Raw genomic sequence first — 18,735 nt, 5'->3', positions numbered from 1 at the left:
GGACACCCGTTTCCTCTTCCTGGAATGATCTTCCCCTGGGGCTTCCTTGCTGCCACACTCTCCTCTGGCCTCTCTGAATCCTCCTTCTCAGCTTCCTTCATCTTCATCCTCTTTCTCCAGCTGGTCCCTCTGTGCTTGTGGTTTCCGGGCTCTGGGCACAACTCACTTTTCTCTCCTCTTAGTCCATGTCATCCCTCATATTTACTGTAACCAATCTTTTGATGAATCCCAAAGCTAGACCTTTTTTGAATTCCAGCTACTTTCATCCATTTGCCTAGTTGACACATCCACTTGGATGTTTCATAAACTCCTACAACTTAATGTGGGATTTTCCCCCAAATTTGCATTTTCTCCAGTAATTCCTTTCCAGGTGAATGGCACACCCGTCCACTAACCATCAAAGCCAGCAGCCTGGGAGTCATCTTAGCTTCTTTCCTCTGCCTCCCCGACACAGTGGGTCCTGAAACTAACCCTTCCATCACCACTGTTTCCAACCTGGACCATTACAACAGGCTCTTTTGTGCCTGTTCCCTCCAATCCATCTTTCTGCAGCCACGGGGATTTCTAAATATCTGGCCATATGAATTCCTTCATTCTTTTTTTTTTTTTTTGCAGTACGCGGGCCTCTCACTGTTGTGGCCTCTCCCGTTGCGGAGCACAGGCTCCGGGCGCGCAGGCTCAGTGGTCGTGGCTCACGGGTCCGGCCTCTCCGTGGCATGTGGGATCCTCCCGGACCGGGGCACGAACCCGCGTCCCCTGCATCGGCAGGCGGACTCTCAACCACTGAGCCACCAGGGAAGCCCGAATTCCTTCATTCTTAAAACCTTTAAGGCTCCCTTCACCCCAGTTTAAAATCCAAACTCGTAAGCAGGGAAAAGAGCACCTTTTTGATCAGCCCCTGCCTCTTCTCCCCCACCTCAGCACCCCACCCTCACCTCTACCTTTGTACGCACTCTTTCTTTTACCTGGAAGGCCTTTCTCTGTCTCCTTATCTGAATGGCTAATTCCTGCTCATCTTTTATGACTCAGCTCAAGTATCATTTCTTTTGGGAAATCTTCCCTGACTAGTCCTAAAAGTAGGTGCCCCTCCTCTGTGCTTCTATAGAATCCTGTGTATAAACACAGCGTGGTAAGGTACAGGTGAGTGATGCTTACTTATACCTGTCTGCCTCCCACCTGGGTGTTCATAGAAAACAGTGTCAGGTCCACAGCCCAGGGCGAGTCTTGGCATCCATCTAGCAGTCCATCATTCTTGTGAAGAAATAGATAGGTGAGCTGCCATGTCCCCAAAGTCCCTTGACTGTGGTCTCAAATTATAGAGGGACCTTGGAAATGATGTAGCTCAACCATTCATTACATAGATAAGGACTGTAACATTCAGGGAGTGAAAGCCCTCATTGGTCCACACAGAGTCATCAACAGAGTGAAGATGGGGATATAGATGGGGGAACTTCCAAAGGCCAGTGTTCTTTACATCATACCATGTCATACGGAGTTTATTGCTTTTTTATTGATTTTATATAGAAGCACTGAACGTTCAGTTGAAATCATTCACAAAATATAGACAAGCAAACAGAAACAGATGGAATTCACCTAGCAATTACACCACCCACCCAGAGATGACCATTGCTGATTGCATGGTCTATCATCTTCCCACCTTTTCCCTGGGCAGATTAAATGTATGTCCATTTAAAAAAATATATTATGATTATACTAAAATATATTTTATCCATGCTTTTTAAATTTGTTTTTGAATACCTATTCATATTTGTCAAAGACTGCATATTTGTAATGTACTGTTCTTAGGTGCACCATAATATAATTCAGTAATCAAATATGAGTGTTGGACCTTAAGGTTGGTTCCTTTTTTTTTTTAGCAACAACATTGCTATTATAAACAGTACTATGAAGAACATGATTATAGTTGAAGTTTTGGCCAATTCTTTTTTTAAAAAATTGATGTATAGTTTATTTACAGTGTTGTGTTAGTTTCTGGTGTAAGCAAAGTGATTCAGTTATACATATATGTGTATATATATATATATTTATATACATATATGTGTATGTATATATGTATTTCTTTTTCATATTCTTTTCCATTGTAGTTTATTACAAGATATTGAATGTAGTTCCCTGTGCTATACAGTAGTACCTTGTTGTTTGGCCAATTCTTAATTATTTCTTTAGGATGAATTCTTAGAAGTAGAACTGGTAGGTTGAAGGATTTACTCTTTCTCCACATCTTGCCAAATTGCCCTGTCCAAAGCCTGGCTAATCAGATTTTATATTCACTAGTTCACCATCTAGGCAAGGTGAGAGCAAACTCTTTCCACTGAACCTAAAGGACCTGGATTTGGTAGCAACTTTCCCTCAAGCTACATGTCTCAGTCTGGAGGTGGCAATCTGGTAGCCCCCACATCATCTTCTTTTGAATCCATGATGTTTAAAAATATTTGAATTAGGAACCGACTTGATAAATCAGTAAGTTTCACATAAAAAATCTGAACTTCTGGCTCCTATTTCTGATGGGCAACTGTGGTTCTTCCTCTAGATGGGGCTTGGGCTCTCACAGTTTGCTGCAGTCCCCACCTCTCCCTATTGCCACCCAGCTGGCCTCATTCATCTACTTGCCAGGCCCCTGTAGGCATTAGTATTTGTAACCCCTATCTCAGTTCCTTTTCCCCATTAAAGTAGGCTCACCAACAAAGAACTCCGTGCTTTTCATTCTGATTAACTATAGAATTAATTTTTTAAAAAACAAATCCTATTTGTCATAATAATATTCAGGTTAATCATTTAGGAAGCTGCTTTAGAGAAACCTTGAACATCTTTAACCAATATAAAATACGATGAATCACTTTGGACTCCACAGTGCATTATGTATTTAAAAACAGAAAATTAGACACAGGAGGATTCATCTTAACTTCATTATATATGAAATATTAATTCTCTTCTGGCTTTCATATTATTTACATATTTAATAACATGTTAGCTACAGTCTTTGAGAGCAGTTAGAGGCCAGGGGCTGTCTCCTGCCTTAATCTTAAAGATGCCAAAATGTTTTGATGATGTGGGAGAAGGATTGCTAAGGAGAGTTGGATGCTGTTGTTTCCATTCCCTTTTTCACATGTCATAATTTGTTAACCGTATTTCCCTCTTAAACAGGATATTGATGACTTTGGCTGCCCCAGTGAGAATTCCGTTCTTCCATTCCCACCCCTTTCCCTACTCTAGTGGAGAAGAGGAGCTTGTGACCATTTTGTTTTTCCAAAAAACAGAGGCAAATATTGATCTAAACCACTATCCCCTTTGGTCTCTGTTAGGTCTTCTTAGGATCTCGGTCTTCTCATAAGTAAAATGGGAGTCACGGAACAGACGCTGTTGTGAGGGTGAAGGGGGCTCACGTAGATGATCACACAGACCCGTGTCTCACACTGGGAAGCTGCCTGATGGGAGTTTGGTGCCCCTTCCTCTTCCTTGCCACAGTGATGGGCAGCACCTTGGGCCTCAATGCCATCTTGGTGCATGCCCCAGCACGTGGTCCCTGCCGTCACATTGCTGGCAGTCCACACAAGTGCTATCAGAAGGCTTCAGTGATGAATCAGCCCCTGGAGGCCACATCTGCAGGGGCACAGCTGTGTGGAACAGGAAAGGGAAAGGCTGCTCTGGCCATGGGAGGTCAATAGGACAAGGTCAGCCTTGACCGGGGACTGGGAGGGTGGGAGGGTTTGGAGAGAGATGGTAGAGAGAAGGGGTGTGGACAACGTGTGGAAAAACAGAGTTGGTGGCAAGCTTGGCACAGAGGGTCATGGTGAACAAGTCAGCCTGTGGCAGGGGAGTGAGGGAGGGAGTGAGGCAGGAGGTGGGGGGAGGCTCGTGCGATAGATTGTTTTTAACACCATAGAGCATCAATGTTTTCAGGGACCTTGGGAAATGTCTAGAGTGGGGGTCACCAGCTGGTTGGTGGTCCCGGGCCAGGTAATGTACATTGCGGATATTTTGTTTGGTCCATTGAGTGTTAATTATTATTATTTTGTTAATTTTCAAAATCTTTTAGATACAGCCTGCATTTCCCAGTTTCCCCAGTCCCCTCTACTCCACTCATTACGTTGCTTACCTGGTCCCTGCTCTCAAACAAGCATCTATGTCAGTTTTCAGAATGAGAGAATCAGGGTGCCAGGAGTGGAAATAATTTGCTCCAACTACACACAGGGTTAGAGGTGCAGCATGATTCCATCCCAGGTTGGTGTTGCCTGGTCCAGGGCTCTTGGAGGAGCTTGGACAGGGCCGTGTGGATAGTGGAGAGCCCCTGCAAACCCCAGAGCAGGGCAGTGAGGCCTTGGGGGCCTGGGCATCATACAAGCAGGAAGCTGTGGGTCCTGCAGCCCACACTGTGGCTTAAGTCCAGGCTGGTGTCTGGTCACCAAAGCCCTGCAGCTCCCCAGTATGCGCAGGCCTCCCAGACTGTGGCCGGCTCACTGCATACAGCGTTGGCTTCCCACCCACACCTAGGGGTCCTAAGCCTCTCCTCTCCTCCACTCTGTCCCTAGTGGGACAATGAGACACTAGCATCTTTCCAATCACATCCCCACCCCCTGAGGAAGAACTCTGGGTGGCTCTTAGAAAAGGGTGTCCCAGCTAGTCCAGAATGAAACTCAGCAGCCTGAGTTGTTCAGGGGAACTGAGCATGCATAGTGCTCTCACCTCATACCCCAAATGAGTCCATCAGGATTAACGTCACACTAATGAACGCTAGAGGAATTAAGCATGATTCGTCGCTGGTTGTAAAGTGCTTCCAGTCATCACCAATCCATCACAGCCATTCTCCAGAAGCAATAACCCAGAGAGTCTGTGAGATGCTGATGGAAAGACCCAGGCTCTGGGCTTTCATCCTGGGGCTTAGCAGAGCCAGGACAGAGGCCCAGGCTGACAGGGGCCATCAGACTCACCAGAGATAAGAATGACTTCCCAAAACATGCTACAGGGAGCAGTGTTCCTCCTCCCCTGGAATTCCTGAACCATTATGCACATCCTCTTCTCTTATGCACTAGGGCTGGGGTTTGGGGAATAGGGATGAGGGGGAGCTCCCAGGTTGAGAATGGAAAAATTGAGTCAGAGGCTTAGTGCAGCTTCCAATCTGTGGCAGTTGGAGCACAGCTCTAGTTCTGGCCCTCTCACTTATGTGCTCTGTGACCTGGGTACGGTTAACAACCCTTTCTGGGCCAGAGTGTCTACATTTGTAAAATGAGAGAGTTACAGTGGAGGATGTCTTTTTTTTTTTCTTTCCTCCCTCCCTCCCTCCCTTCCTTTCTTTTTTTCCTGCATTGGGTCTTCATTGCTGCGCGCGGGCTTTCTCTAGTTGTGGCAAGCGGGGGCTACTCTTCATTGCCGTGCGCGGGCTTCTCGTTACCGTGGCTTCTCTTGTTGCGGAGCACAGGCTTTAGGCGTGTGGGCTTCAGTAGTTGTGGCACATGGGCTCAGTAGCTGTGGCTCATGGGCTCTAGAGCACAGGCTCAGTAGTTGTGGCGCATGGGCTTAGTTGCTCCGCGGCATGTGGGGTCTTCCTGGACCAGAGATTGAACCTGTGTCCCCTGCATTGGCAGGCGGATTCTTAACCACTGCACCACCAGGGAAGTCCCTCTTTCTTTGTTTTTGTTTATTTTATTTTATTTTTTATTTTCAATTGCACTATAGTTGATTTACAATGTTGTGTTAGTTTCAAGTGTACAGCAAAGTGACTCAGTTATACATATATTTATTCTTTTTCAAATTCTTTTCCCATTTAGATTATTATAGATTATTGAGCAGAGTTCCCTGTGCTATACAGTAGGTCCTTGTTGATTATCTATTTTAAATATAGTAGTGTGTATATGTCAATCCCAAACTCCCAATTTATCCCTCCCCCGACCTTTTCCCTTTTGTAATCATAAGTTTGTTTTCTATGTCTGTAAGTCTGTTTCTGTTTTGTAAATAAGTTCATTTTTATCATTTTTTAAAGATTCTGCATATAAGTAATATCATATGATATTTGTCTCTCTCTGTCTGACTTACTTCACTTAGTATGATAATCTACAGGTCCTGGAGGATGTCTTTTTTAAAATTCTAACCAATCCAATGTTTTAGAGGACGTATAGGTTTTTTTTTTAAGATTAAAAAAAAACCCACTTTGAGATATAATTCATGTACCAAACAATTTACCCATTTAGAGTGCAGACTTCAGTGGTTTTGGTATATTCACAAATATGTGCAGCCATCATCATAATCAATTTTAGAAAATCTTCATCACCTCAAAAAGAAACCCCATACTCTTTAGCTATCACACCCCTGGCCTTCACCCCCAGCCCTAATAAACCACTAATCTACTTTCTCTATATATAGATTTGCCTATTCTGGACTTGCATGTGAGTGAAATCATATAGAATGTGGTCTTTTGTGACCATCTTCTTTCACTTAGCATAATGATTTCAAGGTTCAACCATGTTGTACCTTGTGTCAATACTTCTTCATTCCATTTTATGGCTGAATAGTATTCCACTATATGTATATATCACATTTTGTTTAGCTATTTGGCTGTTGATGGACATTTGAGTTGTTTCCACCTTTTGGCTTTTATGAATAATGCTGTTATAAACATTTCTGTACATGTTTCTGTGTGGATATAGGTTTTCATTTCTCTTGGGTATCTACCTAGAAGTGGAACTTCTGGGACATATAATAACTCTATGTTCAAGCTTTTGAGGAACTGCCAGACCATTTCCCAAAGTAGCTGTACCATTTTATAGTCCCACCAGCAGTATATGAAGCCTTCAATTATGCCACATCCTTGTCAACACTTGTTGTTATCTGACTTTGATTTTAGCCATCCTAGTGGGTATGAAGTATCTCACTGTGGTTTGGATTTGCATTTCCTTGATGACTAATGATACTGTGCATCTTTTCATGTCAGTAGGCCAATAGGCCATTTGTATATCTCTTTGGAGAAATGTCTATTCAGATCCTTCACCCATTTTTCAATTGAGCTATTTGTTTTTTAAAAAAAGATTATTATTATTGAGTTTTAAGACTTCTTTGTATGTTCTAGATAAAAACCCTTATCATATATATGATTTGCAAATATTCCCTCCCATTGTGTGGGTTGTCCTTTCACTTTCTTAATGGTGTCCTTTGAAGCACAAAACTTTTTAATTTTGATAAAGTCTAATTCTACTATATTTCTTCTGTTGCTGTGCTTTGGGTGTCATATCTAAGAATTCTTTGCTAAATCCAAGGTTATGAAGATTTATCCCTATGTTTTCTTCTAAGAGTTTTCAGTTTTTGCTCTTACATAGGTATTTGATCAATTTTGAGTTAATTTTTGTATATGGTATGAGGTAGGGGTACAACTACATTCTTTTGCATATAGTTAACCACTTGTCCACACATAATTTGTGGAAAAGACTATCTTTTCCCCATTAAATGGTCTCGGCACCCTTGTTTAAAATCAGTGACTGTAGACATATGAGTTTCTTTCTGGCTTCTCCATTTCATTGATCTATACCTCTGTCCTTGTGCCAATACCACACTGTCTTGATTACTGTTGTTTTGTAGTAAGATTAGAAATTGAAAAATATGAGTCCTCCAACTTTGTTTTTCTTTTTCAAGATTATTCTAGCTATTCTGAGTCTCAGGCAATTCTACATGAATTTTTGAATCAGCTTGTCAAGCTCTACAAAGAAGTCAGCTGGAATTCTGATCAGGATTATGCTGTATCTGTAGATCAGTTTGAAGGAAATTGCCATCTTAACAAAATTAAGAACATGAGATTTTTTTCCCCCGTTTGTCTTCTCTCAACAGTATTTTATAGTTTCAGAGTATAAATTTTGTACTTCTTTTGTTAAATTTATTTCTAAGTATTTTATGCTTTTTGATACTATTGTGAGTGGAATTGTTTTCTTGATTTCATTTTTGGATTGTCCATTGTGAGTATATAAAGAATTGACTTTTGTATATTGACCTTGTATCCTACAACCTTGCTGAACTTTTTATTAGTTTTAACAGCTTTTTAGTCAATTCATTAGGATTTTTTAAGATACAAGGTTATTTCATCTGTAAATAGAAGTAGTTTTACTCTTTCCTTTCCAATCCAGGTGGTGAGTATGGAGATCTTTGTCTTGTTCCTGATCTTATGGGGAAGATAAGTCTTTCACTATTAAGTATGATGTTAGCTTTTGGATTTTTCATAGGTGCCCTTTATCAGGTTGAGGAAGTTTTCTTCTGTTTCTAGTTTGTTGCCTGGAAAAGCTGCTGGATTTTATCAAATGCTTTTTCTGCATCTGCTGAGATAATCATGTGATTTTCATTTGTATTCTATTGATATGATGATCAATTGATTTTTGAATGTTAAGCCAACCTTGCCTCACTGGGATAAGTCTCACTTGGTCATGGTGTATAACTCTTTTTATATGTTGCAGGATATATGTTTTATATCTTTCTGGATTCAGTTTGCTAGTATTTTGTTGAGGATTATTGTGCCCATATTCGTAAGAGGTATTAACCTGTAATTTTCTTTTCTTGTAATGTCTTTGTCTGATTTTGGTATCAGGGTAATACCAGCTTTATAAAATGAGTTGAGAAGTATTCTCACCTCTTTTATTTTTTGGAAGAATTTATGAAGAATTAGTATTAATTCTTAGAATATAGCAGTGAAGGTATCAGGGACTGAGGTTTTCTTTGTAAAATAGTTTCAAAATTTCTGATTCAAACTCTTCATTTGTTATAGGTCTATTCAGATTGTCCATAGAGGGAATATTGTTCTGGGTGTGGGCCCTTCCACACCTAAGGGAATCTCAGGGACCCAAGTCTCCATGGGTGATTGTGGTCACTGGTGAGTCCCTGGTGCCACAGCAGGGGACTTCTGGTTGGGTATACACATGGGTTAGGCTGAGGACAAGCTGGGATATGGGCAAATTAGTCCACCAGAGGCTGGAGAAAACTCTGCAGGTGGGTGTGCATGGTGAGCACAGCAGGCAGGGTTGGGAGAAGTTCTGGGACAGCAGTGTGCGGCCTGGGCTTTTAGGGAGCTTAAGTGAGAGGGATGAGCATGTATACCAATTCTGTGCAAAAGGATTATTACTCAGTAGCTAGGCTGGTACCCCCTTGGCCCTTCTTCCATCCATCCTCTCTCCCAAATGGTGGCTGTGCCCCTAGGGCTCTGGGTCTTGTTTAGCTCCATGAGGGAAAGAAGTCCCTCTGTCTTATTATCATTTACACCCAGAGCCCTGTAGAGCATGGATGTGTATGGCCAGGGTTGAGGTGGCCTGGGAGTTCTCAGGATTATTTGTTGAATGAAAGAATGGCCAGAGCTGCTTCTTGGTTTTTGTCTCCCAGCAACCAGCAGGCAGATCTGGTCTGAAGTGAGAGAACTAAAGGGAGCAAACTGTTTTATTTGAAAGTCCACTTTTCTAAGTCAATGTGCATCGGTTATCTTAACCATCAGCCACAAATGCACAATACTTACTGTACTCTGCACCATATGCAAGGCATTGTGGAGGATAATGGAACATAAGGCCCTTGGTCCCTGCCCTTGAAACACTAACAATGTAGTTAGTGGAAAAAACCCAGCAGATGCAGTTGAGTGAGTCCTCAAATGTCCTCTCTGTCTCAGCCCCATAATGATGACTATCGTTGTTCTTATATTCTTGGTCCAGTAAGAGTGTCCAGCATGCTGATGTCAATTGGTGCAGGAACTATGTATGAAAGCCCCTTAGCCCTCTAGACTTCTCTTGTTCTCCACTTTTCTTGGTGGGTGGTCCAATTTCCAAAATGCTCCAGCTTCATTCTACCTTGTATATCTGCAGTTGTCTGCCTTGGCCAATAACTGTTTCCCTGCACCCATCTCCCATCAAGACCTGTGGGACAGTGTCCTGGTTGCCTTCACCAGCCTCTGGTCTCAATCTTCTAACCCCCTGGGGAAGGTAGATGGTACGCGCACACACACACACACACACACACACACACACACACACACACACACACAATCACAATTCTCCCACCAGTGAAAAACCTCCAGGTCACGTCCTTGTTACCCACTGTGGCATAGGGATTGGAGAATTTGATAGCCTCTTCATGAGACTACATTTCCACGTTGGTCTCAGATGGATGCCGTTGTGGAAAAAGGCCAAGAGATTTGTCCTGGTTTAACTGAGCTCACACAGGAACTGGGTGTTGCCTCCGGCACTGTTGGATAAGTGGGCTCCACGGAGAGGTCGTGAGGGATGGTTTATCCTCTATTCAAGAGCTGGAATCCAGTTCCTGTTAGGTACATGGGTGCTGAGCACTTGGGGCAGGAAGTGACATCCTTAATATCCCAGGCCCAGGATGGGAGGATGTTAAAGACGGCTCCTGCCTGCAACGGGAAAGCGGTGAGCCTGGAGTCCACAGCCTATCCTGTTGCAGTGCTGCCCACTGATCCTGCAGGTCGGGGACTGAAGTCCTGCCCTCACACTCTTCTGGCATTTCACCCCTGATCCAGGAGTCAATGCCCCTGGGCTGGCAGTCATTCTGGGCAAGCCAGAGGTAGCTGCAAGGCTGAGAAAGGCCAGCTAGTTAGTCATCAATACTAGTTAGTGCTGACCCTGTGCCAACCATCCCTCTATGTTTCTCAACTGGGGGCTCCTTTGCCCTCTAGGGGACATTTGGCAATGTCGGAGACATTTTTGATTGTCACAGCTGGGAGGAGGCGGGGCCTGCTGTTGGCATCAAGTGTGTAGAGGCTGGAGATGCTGCTAAATATTCTGCAGGGCACAAAACAGCCCCCACAGCAAAGAATTATCTGCCCCAAGTGGCAGTAGTGCTGAGGCTGAGAAACCTTGCTCTGGACTCTGGGTTCCCAGTGGTGTGCAGTCCAGACCAAGTCCCTGCCCTCCAGGAGGCTAGATCCTAGTGGGGGAGATGGACAGTCAGCGAGGCAGGTCCCGTCCTCCAAGTTGTGTCCCAGAGACAGCTCATTTGTTAGTTCATTCACTCAATGATTCATTCACTCATTCAACATTCATGTGTTGAGATTTTACTGTGTACATACAGGCATGCACAAATACATGGACACACACACATACATACAATAACACGCCCACAAACACACAACACACACACAAACACATGTATATGTAGACATATACACACATGTAGAAACACACACACACACACACACACACACACTCCTGGTACCAAGCCATAAGGGCTGAGATAGAGGGATTATATGGGATTGTGGAGAGAAGGTATTTATAGCTTAGTCTTGAGGGAGCTCAAGGGGGCTTCCTGGGGGAGGTGAGCTGAGTCTTAAAGGGCAGAGAGACTTAGAAGAGGGAAAACCTAGTCCCCTAAGAAGGAACTCTCTCTAGAAACCAACAGAGAGTGTTCATATTCCCACGGGCCCTCTGGGGAGCCCCACGCTTGGCTGGGGAAGCCTGCCACCAGCCCTCAACAGCTCTCCACACGAATCTCTCCCTCCTCCTGCAACCATGATGTCTCCTCTCCTCTCTGCCCCTCTCCCGCCCCCCGCCCCCATCGCATCTTCAACTCCTCTGTGAAATTGCATTTCTAACCTTGGCTGCCTCCAGCCCCTCCATCACTGCCAGGAGAGGCCATCAATTCCCTGACCCAGCCTCACCCCCTCAGCTGGGAGTCATATGACAGCCTCAGTTATTTTCCTAACCATCAGAGGGGTTTGGTGGAGAGGTAGAGAGGGGAGAGAAGGGCACTGTGGCACCCAGGGCTTTAAATTTGACCGGGTGCCCTTTTGTACCTTCTGACTGCCCATGTGTCTTATCTCTCTCTCATATGTAAACAGCATTAAAAATAATGAAAGGCCAGGCCCTGGAAGGCCTTGCCATAGAGTCCACTGGGGAGAGAATCAAAAGATGTTCACAGCTGGCTGCCCTGAGAAGGGTGCAGTGGAGGATGCCAGGGGTCTGGGGTCAGCAAAAATGGATCCTTGTTATGGCTATTTCATTATCTTGCTGGGTGACATCAGGTAAATTTCTTCACCTTTCTGAGCCTCATCTGTGAAATTCGGAGGGAGCCCCATCCCCAGGATATCTCATCGTGTAGTAATAACATCTGGTGACACCATTGGCCTTTAATTGATAGGAGCAAAGCAGGAAATTAGAAAGAAAATATGTCTGTGTTTCCTCCCTGTCCCCTACCACCCACGTGCCCCAGAGGTATTAGTGGCCACGGCTGATAGCTGATGAGACCAGCTGAGGTCATTAGGAAAAGAAACATCAGCATCCTCCAAATGAGCTAGATGCATTCATGGTCCTGTGCCCTTACCTTATGCCATTCCCACCTTCTCCCCACCCTTCCTACAAGTGGACATTCCACCAAGGTCCATCTCCGCGGCGTCCCCTCCGGGAAGCCGCCTCGACTCCCCTGTCTGATATCTCTTCTGGTTACCAATAAACTCTGCTTGCCCCTCTGTTCCATCTTCAATGTTGTTCACCTTTGCAGCCCTGGCCTGTAACAAAAATTCAATAGCACAGCATTATGTCCACCATGATGCAGCAACTAACATCTCACCATCCAGGGGAGTTTGACTCGAGTTAGTTGTAACTGTCGAAAAAACACTGCAGCGAATGACTTTAGGAGTGGATCTGGGCACAGGCCCCAGTGGAGAGGGCTGTCCATTGGAGGGTTGATGCTCATGTGCATCTGGGAGGAAGAAAGGATGGAAGTTGTGCATTGACAAGGGCTGGTAGGGGAGATGGTCACCGACGCCTTCAGTTGGGTCCATTTAATTGCCAAGGCCCGCTCAAGCAGCTCTTAGAAGGGGCTTATTGAAGGATACAGGCTTTCATGGAGCTCCAGAAACAGGACTTGTACCCCGGTGGGGCCTCATGGGAATTGAGCCCAAAGGGTGATTATATATAATATGGAGCTGCAGGGAGCAGCCTCCTTCTCTGATGTCCCTGCCTCTCCCCACACGTTGGCTCTGCTCTCCTCTTTCTTTCCTCATACTCCCTGTCACTCCACACCCTCACCTCTTCCTCTTATTAAATCTTAGGTACTAAAGTGATGTAATCAAAACATATGTTTCCCCTTGAATTTTTACTTATGGTCACGAAATATCTAAGATATGACTTCCAAATGTGGCTGTGTGACTTTTCTTATCTCCTTTGGAGCTAGGCACACATTCCAGCTCCGTCTAGCCTGGTGTAGGAAGAGGCTGCTACTGGGGTATATGTATGAGCAACGGACTGGAGTCTGAATACCTACCTGGTTCTACCCTGACTGACCAGGACCCTGAGTCCCGGGCTTCACCTCTTTTGGCCTCTATTTGCCCTGACATAGGATGGAGATGGTCATTGTGTCTTGCTGACCTCACTGGATAGGCCCGGTGCTTGAATCATTCCATCTAGCCTCAGAAATAATCTTATCCCAAATCTGTTAATTCTAAGCTCTTTTCTTCTTTGGCCTCTGGGGCCCTTGGTTCCCTCCTCTGTGAAACAGAAGTTTTTTTCCGCTAACTGGGTCTGTGGGCAGTGGGAGCTGCGGCTGGGTGTGGATTGCCCGGGCTCTTCTTCCAACGACCGCCTTTAGAAAGCAGTTATCCCAGCCCCTCATTGGCACTATCTTGGCCTGACCCCCAAACCGCTGGATACGAAACCTCTAGCTTCTTATCCAGATGCGCCATTCTGGTGCCAAACAGCTGGATGTTTGGGAACATCTGCGTGAGAGCTTGCCCAAACTGGGGTCACCATCACCCCACCCTCCAACCAGAGGTTTATGCTCACTGACCAAGATCTAACGAAATTGTCACCCTACGACTAGTTCACTGGCAGCCAGGGTCAGCCTAAGGTTTTCAGAGGAACATTTGGGAGTAATTTGGACACATTTGCTCCTTTCTCTTTCCTTTTCAAGTGGTAAAACCAGAGGGGAGAAGCCCGAGAACCATCCCTCCCACACGGCTATGAAGGTAAAGCGGACAGCATCGCCTCTGGCCTCTTCCTGGCAGAATTTACAGTCTGCTGCTTGCAAATGACTGGAGGGAATATAGAAATGTGGGTCATGATGGGGGAGAACATTTCCTGCACTGTCGTGGGTTTCCCTGCACCAGAGAACCAGAGATTGGGTAATTGAAGCTCATGCCCTGAATGGTTATAGCAAAGTTAATTTCCATGACGGTGTTTGAAATATCCCCACCGCACTGGGAAGACTGCAGGGCTGGGGAAGCCAGACTTGGATGAAGGACAGAACCAGGGAGCCCTTGGCTTCGACTCATACAAGGCCCTTGGGTCTCAAGGAACTCAGAACTAAGGCGGGGCTTGCCCCCACTGGGCCCTTTCCCACACAATGGAGTCCTGGCTGGGTGGGTAGAAGTTGGGTGCAAGCTAGTCTGAAAACTCCTTGAGAGTAGGGACTGTGTCTTTTCACCACCATACCCTTAGCTCCAAGCATGGACCCTCATGCTTAGGAGTTCCTTAAAATTTCTTGTTCAATGAATGAATGCACACATGCATGAATGAATGATGAGTGAATACATGAATGGTTCTGGAATAAGTGATGTGACAGCTCCACTATGTTGCACCCATGTTCATCTCATGGTTTGTGCCTTGGTTTGCCCAAAAGATAGCTACCAGAATCGTGAAGTCATATACAACCATGTTGTATAAGAAACAGTAGAAAGAACGAGGGGAGGGGTCTCTATCTGTGAGCATAAAGTACCCCCGACTTCAGGTTTCTGAAGGCAGGATGGGGAGCAGGCTGTTATCCCTGGCACTGGAGGGTTAGAACCAGAGTGATATCTTAAGATCCTTAATTTCATTACATCTGGGAAGACCTTTAGTCCAATAAAGGTCACATTCACACGTTCTGGGTAGACATACCATTTTGGGGGTATTATGGACTGAATATTTGTGTCTCCCCCAAATCCCTATGTTAAAGTCCTAACCCCTAAAGTGATGGTATTTGGAAATGGGGCCTTTGGAGCGGAAATAGGGCTAAATGAGGTCATGAGAGTGGGGCCCTCATGAGGGGATTTGTGCCCTTATAAGAAGACACACCAGAGCTTGCTCTCTCGCTCACTCTCTCTCTCTGCCCACACAAAGAAGAGGTCATGTGTGCACACAGTGAGATGGTGGGTGCCTCGAAGCCATAAGAAGAGGCCTCAGAATGAAACCTGCCTTGCTGGCACCTTGATCTTCGACTTCCCAGCCTCCTAACTGGGAGGGATCAACTTCTGTTGTTTAAGCTACCCCGTCCGTGGTATGCAGCCTATGAGAGCCTTTGAAAGGCTTTGCCACTATTAACATGGAAGGTACTTCGCTAGGAGGTAGTGAGTTCTTACCGTAGGGATTCAACTGGCTCTGTTGATCTCGGAAAATGTCCTTTGCGTCCTGGGATTTCCCCCTGGTGCCTGGAGTGTGCTCTTTGCCTTCTGTCCACTGGCAGTGATCTCAGAAGTACCAGGCAAAGTCACCTGGTGAATGGCATTTAAGATGTTTGTCTAATATTTGCAGAAGACAGTACTGTCAACAGGAGCCTGACTCATGCCTTCTGGGGGTGGGCGGGTATTTCCACTGGAAGAAAGGGCTGGTTTGCCATGCTCCCTGGTTATCACTCTTCCAGGATTAGAGGGTCAAGACAGAGGTCCTTATAAATCATCCACTGGCTGACTCACATCCCAGGATGGGCTGCTGGGGCGTCACAGGGACCTTCCAGATATATCTCTCTGGCCCTTTTGCAAGACTGAGCCCTGGGGAAGATCTGTTTCATGCTGGGGGTGGGTGGGGGAGGTTTCTTAGAACCACAGGCCTGGCCAAAAGTGAAATCAGCAGCCCCCTTTCACCTTCCCTGCACGCAGCCTGCACCTCCCCCAGCCTCCCCCAACATCTGTAATTCCGTTTGTTGTGCTCGCAAACACCGTGTTGGAAGATTTCATGCTAATGAAAGGGTTTCTTGATTAGGTTACGCTGTTACTGTAAATGTTCCCTCATTATCTATGTTATGGTAGGAATTTGAAGAAGTATAAATTGAGCGTCTTGCATAATTTATAAAACCTGAATGTTTCCTAATTAGTTCGGTTAGGTTAATGATGGTGCAGTGTCCCTTCTTCCTGGTCTCTGCTAATGACCTTTCCCCTCTTGATTTTGAACACTTTCTGTAATTTACAAAAACCTCCATCAAATACAACCAGCTTTAGGCCCAGACGGGAGGATGAAGTGCTTTGCAAAATGTGAATAGCTCCTTTTTTCTAAACGTGTCCCCCACTCTCCTTTGAGGCCGAGAAGCAGTCTGCTTAAGGTTGGCCAGCACGAAATTTGGCTCCGGCGGATCCCCTGAAGAATGCCGGTGAAGTACATTCCTTCGGCGTTTGCACAGAGACTGGTCCTGACCTCCATTAGCAGCCAGAGAAGTGAAAATTCTGGAAGAGGTGGGGGAGGGAAAAAAGCCCTCTCAAAAGGATTCTAAAATAACATTTTGCATCCTCAAGTAATTCCCAGTTCTCCCTGGCAACCATTCATTTCTTCCGAACAGCAGAAATTTGCAATATGAAAGTGGATTGGCTTCTCCCTCCCTCGGGGCCCCTGTATCTCTTCATCCAGCGCCTTGGGTAAAAAGCAATGCATACGTTTACAATATAAATGTGATTTAATCGACCTCCCTGTCAGGGAGAAATGGCAAGCATATCAAACAAGACCAAGATGTTAGAAAGAAAAATCATAAATTATTCCAGTGACGAGTTTCTGAGCCGCCTCCTGGACTACTAGATGATGCTATATAAGGCTGTTCCTTGAAACAATAATTAAGATAATTCTGTATGACAAGGAGAAAAATGTCCAGCTTTGTATGAAATGTGCTTCATGTTAGCAAGCTGAATGCTTGGTATTGATTACACTCCTCCCGCAATTCCACCCCCCCCATCCCCACCCAGCCACTGCGATTCAAGGCTGAAATTAATTGAATGATGCAACATTTCTTTTCTTGAATCCTTATTTACCATACGAGCCTCCTAGAAGCCATGCAAAGTGAGCTGGCCTCTAATTCTCTAAATTGATCTCTTCCTTTGACGATGTCTGGGAGAACGCTCACATGTACACACACACACCCGCAGCTGGGTGTCCATTGTTCTCTGCTCTGGAAGGCACAATGTCTCCCCTCAGGGGCAGATTTGATGGACATATCAGTACAGCAGAGCCCTAACTTTTCCATCACGAGGCCACCATGGGGCTCCCCTACAGAAATACGGCCAGTGTCATGGGGAAAATACGGTCCCCACTCAGATGGGACTGCCCCCGTCCCCCAATAGAACAGCACCTGGCCTCTGTCTAGCAGAACGTCCTTTTTCCCCTCCTGGCTTGGCTTCCAACCTCCCAGGGTGCAATGTGGACCTAGAAGTGACCCCTCACTGTCCCCTCTTCCATTCTAGCTGCCATATCTGGAGACTGTTGTCCCCCCCTTCCCGTGAGAGGCACTGGGCCATTCCTGGCAGAGAGAGATGGTTTATGGCCGAGGCTCTGCTTGTTTTTCTGCAGCTCTATTTCATCCTGACTGCAGTTGCCGCAGTGGCGGCTGGTAGAGAGCGAGGCACGACCTCAGGTAGTTAATCCCCGCGAGGTCCCCGGGCGCCTGCAGCAGGGCTGATGTGTTCCCCTGCCTGGAGGGGCTGGGAGCAGCGGCAGAGGCAGCCACTGCAGGCAGGGTGCCCAGGGCCCTGGACCTGGAGCCAGGGGGGCTGGGTTCCAGACTGCCCTAACTTGCTGGGTGCCCTGAACAAGTCCCTTCCCTTCTCTGAGCCCAGCTTCCTCCCTGTAGGGAGTGGTGGTGGGGGTTTGAGGCAGAAGCAAGGGCTGGCATGTTGCACACAATGGATGATTAAAAAACAAAACAAAACAACAGAGGCACTTAGGAGATTGTGGGATGAATAAATGTCTCTCAGTTTGACAATCCTGTTTGTGACAACCCAGAGCCTTGCTCCCAGGGGGCCATTCTTTCCAGAACGATGACAAAGGAGGGCTCTTCTCTTCTGTGCTGAATGCCAAGGACAGGCTGTGATTCCACTGAGCCCCTCAGAACTGTCTTTTGGGGACCAGCATCACAGGTGCCCAAGGACCTCCTGCCTTAGTTGTCCCCAGGAGATGGGGGAACATCACTCGGCCATAGCTGTAGCTCACAGAGCCCGAGGAGGACAACCAAATCATGTGCGAGGGGCCTGGTGGGAGAGAAGGCAGCGCTGGTACCCAGAGCAGAGTGCTGTGGGAGGAGAGCCACGTAGATGGGCTCAGAGGGCAGGACAGGCCGGAACCCATTCACAGGGAGATGTCAGAGAGAGGAGACAGCTAGCAGGAGCTGGACCCAGACACCATCATCACCCATTAACACCTACCCTTAAATCCGCCTATCACTGGGGCAGGGCGGGAATGAGAGTCAGGACAGGTTATCTGGCCACAACTAGAGGATAAACTCTACCTGGTCAAGGAGCACGTACACTGTGTCTACTCTCCCTCTGTAGAGCATGTGCCCAGCACACAGTAAGTTCTCAGAATCCCTGTTGAGGGGAGTAGTGCCCAAGCATCAGTCTGGAGCACTCCCAGGCCATGCCGTCTTGGGACCAGCTTGTGGAAAGGCAGCTTAGGGAGGCCATTTGCAGCCCGGGTGTCTCCCCCTGCCTTCCCTCTCCAGCTAGTGGAGCTCCTGGATGACTTGGCTCTCCCTTTTGTTGGAGGCCTAACATCTGGCGTGAGGCCCAGCCCAGGCAGC

Source organism: Leucopleurus acutus (genome assembly GCF_964270905.1).
Source record: "Leucopleurus acutus genome assembly, chromosome: 14".
Classification (NCBI taxonomy): domain Eukaryota; kingdom Metazoa; phylum Chordata; class Mammalia; order Artiodactyla; family Delphinidae; genus Leucopleurus; species Leucopleurus acutus.
This window is presented reverse-complemented; position numbering follows the sequence as displayed.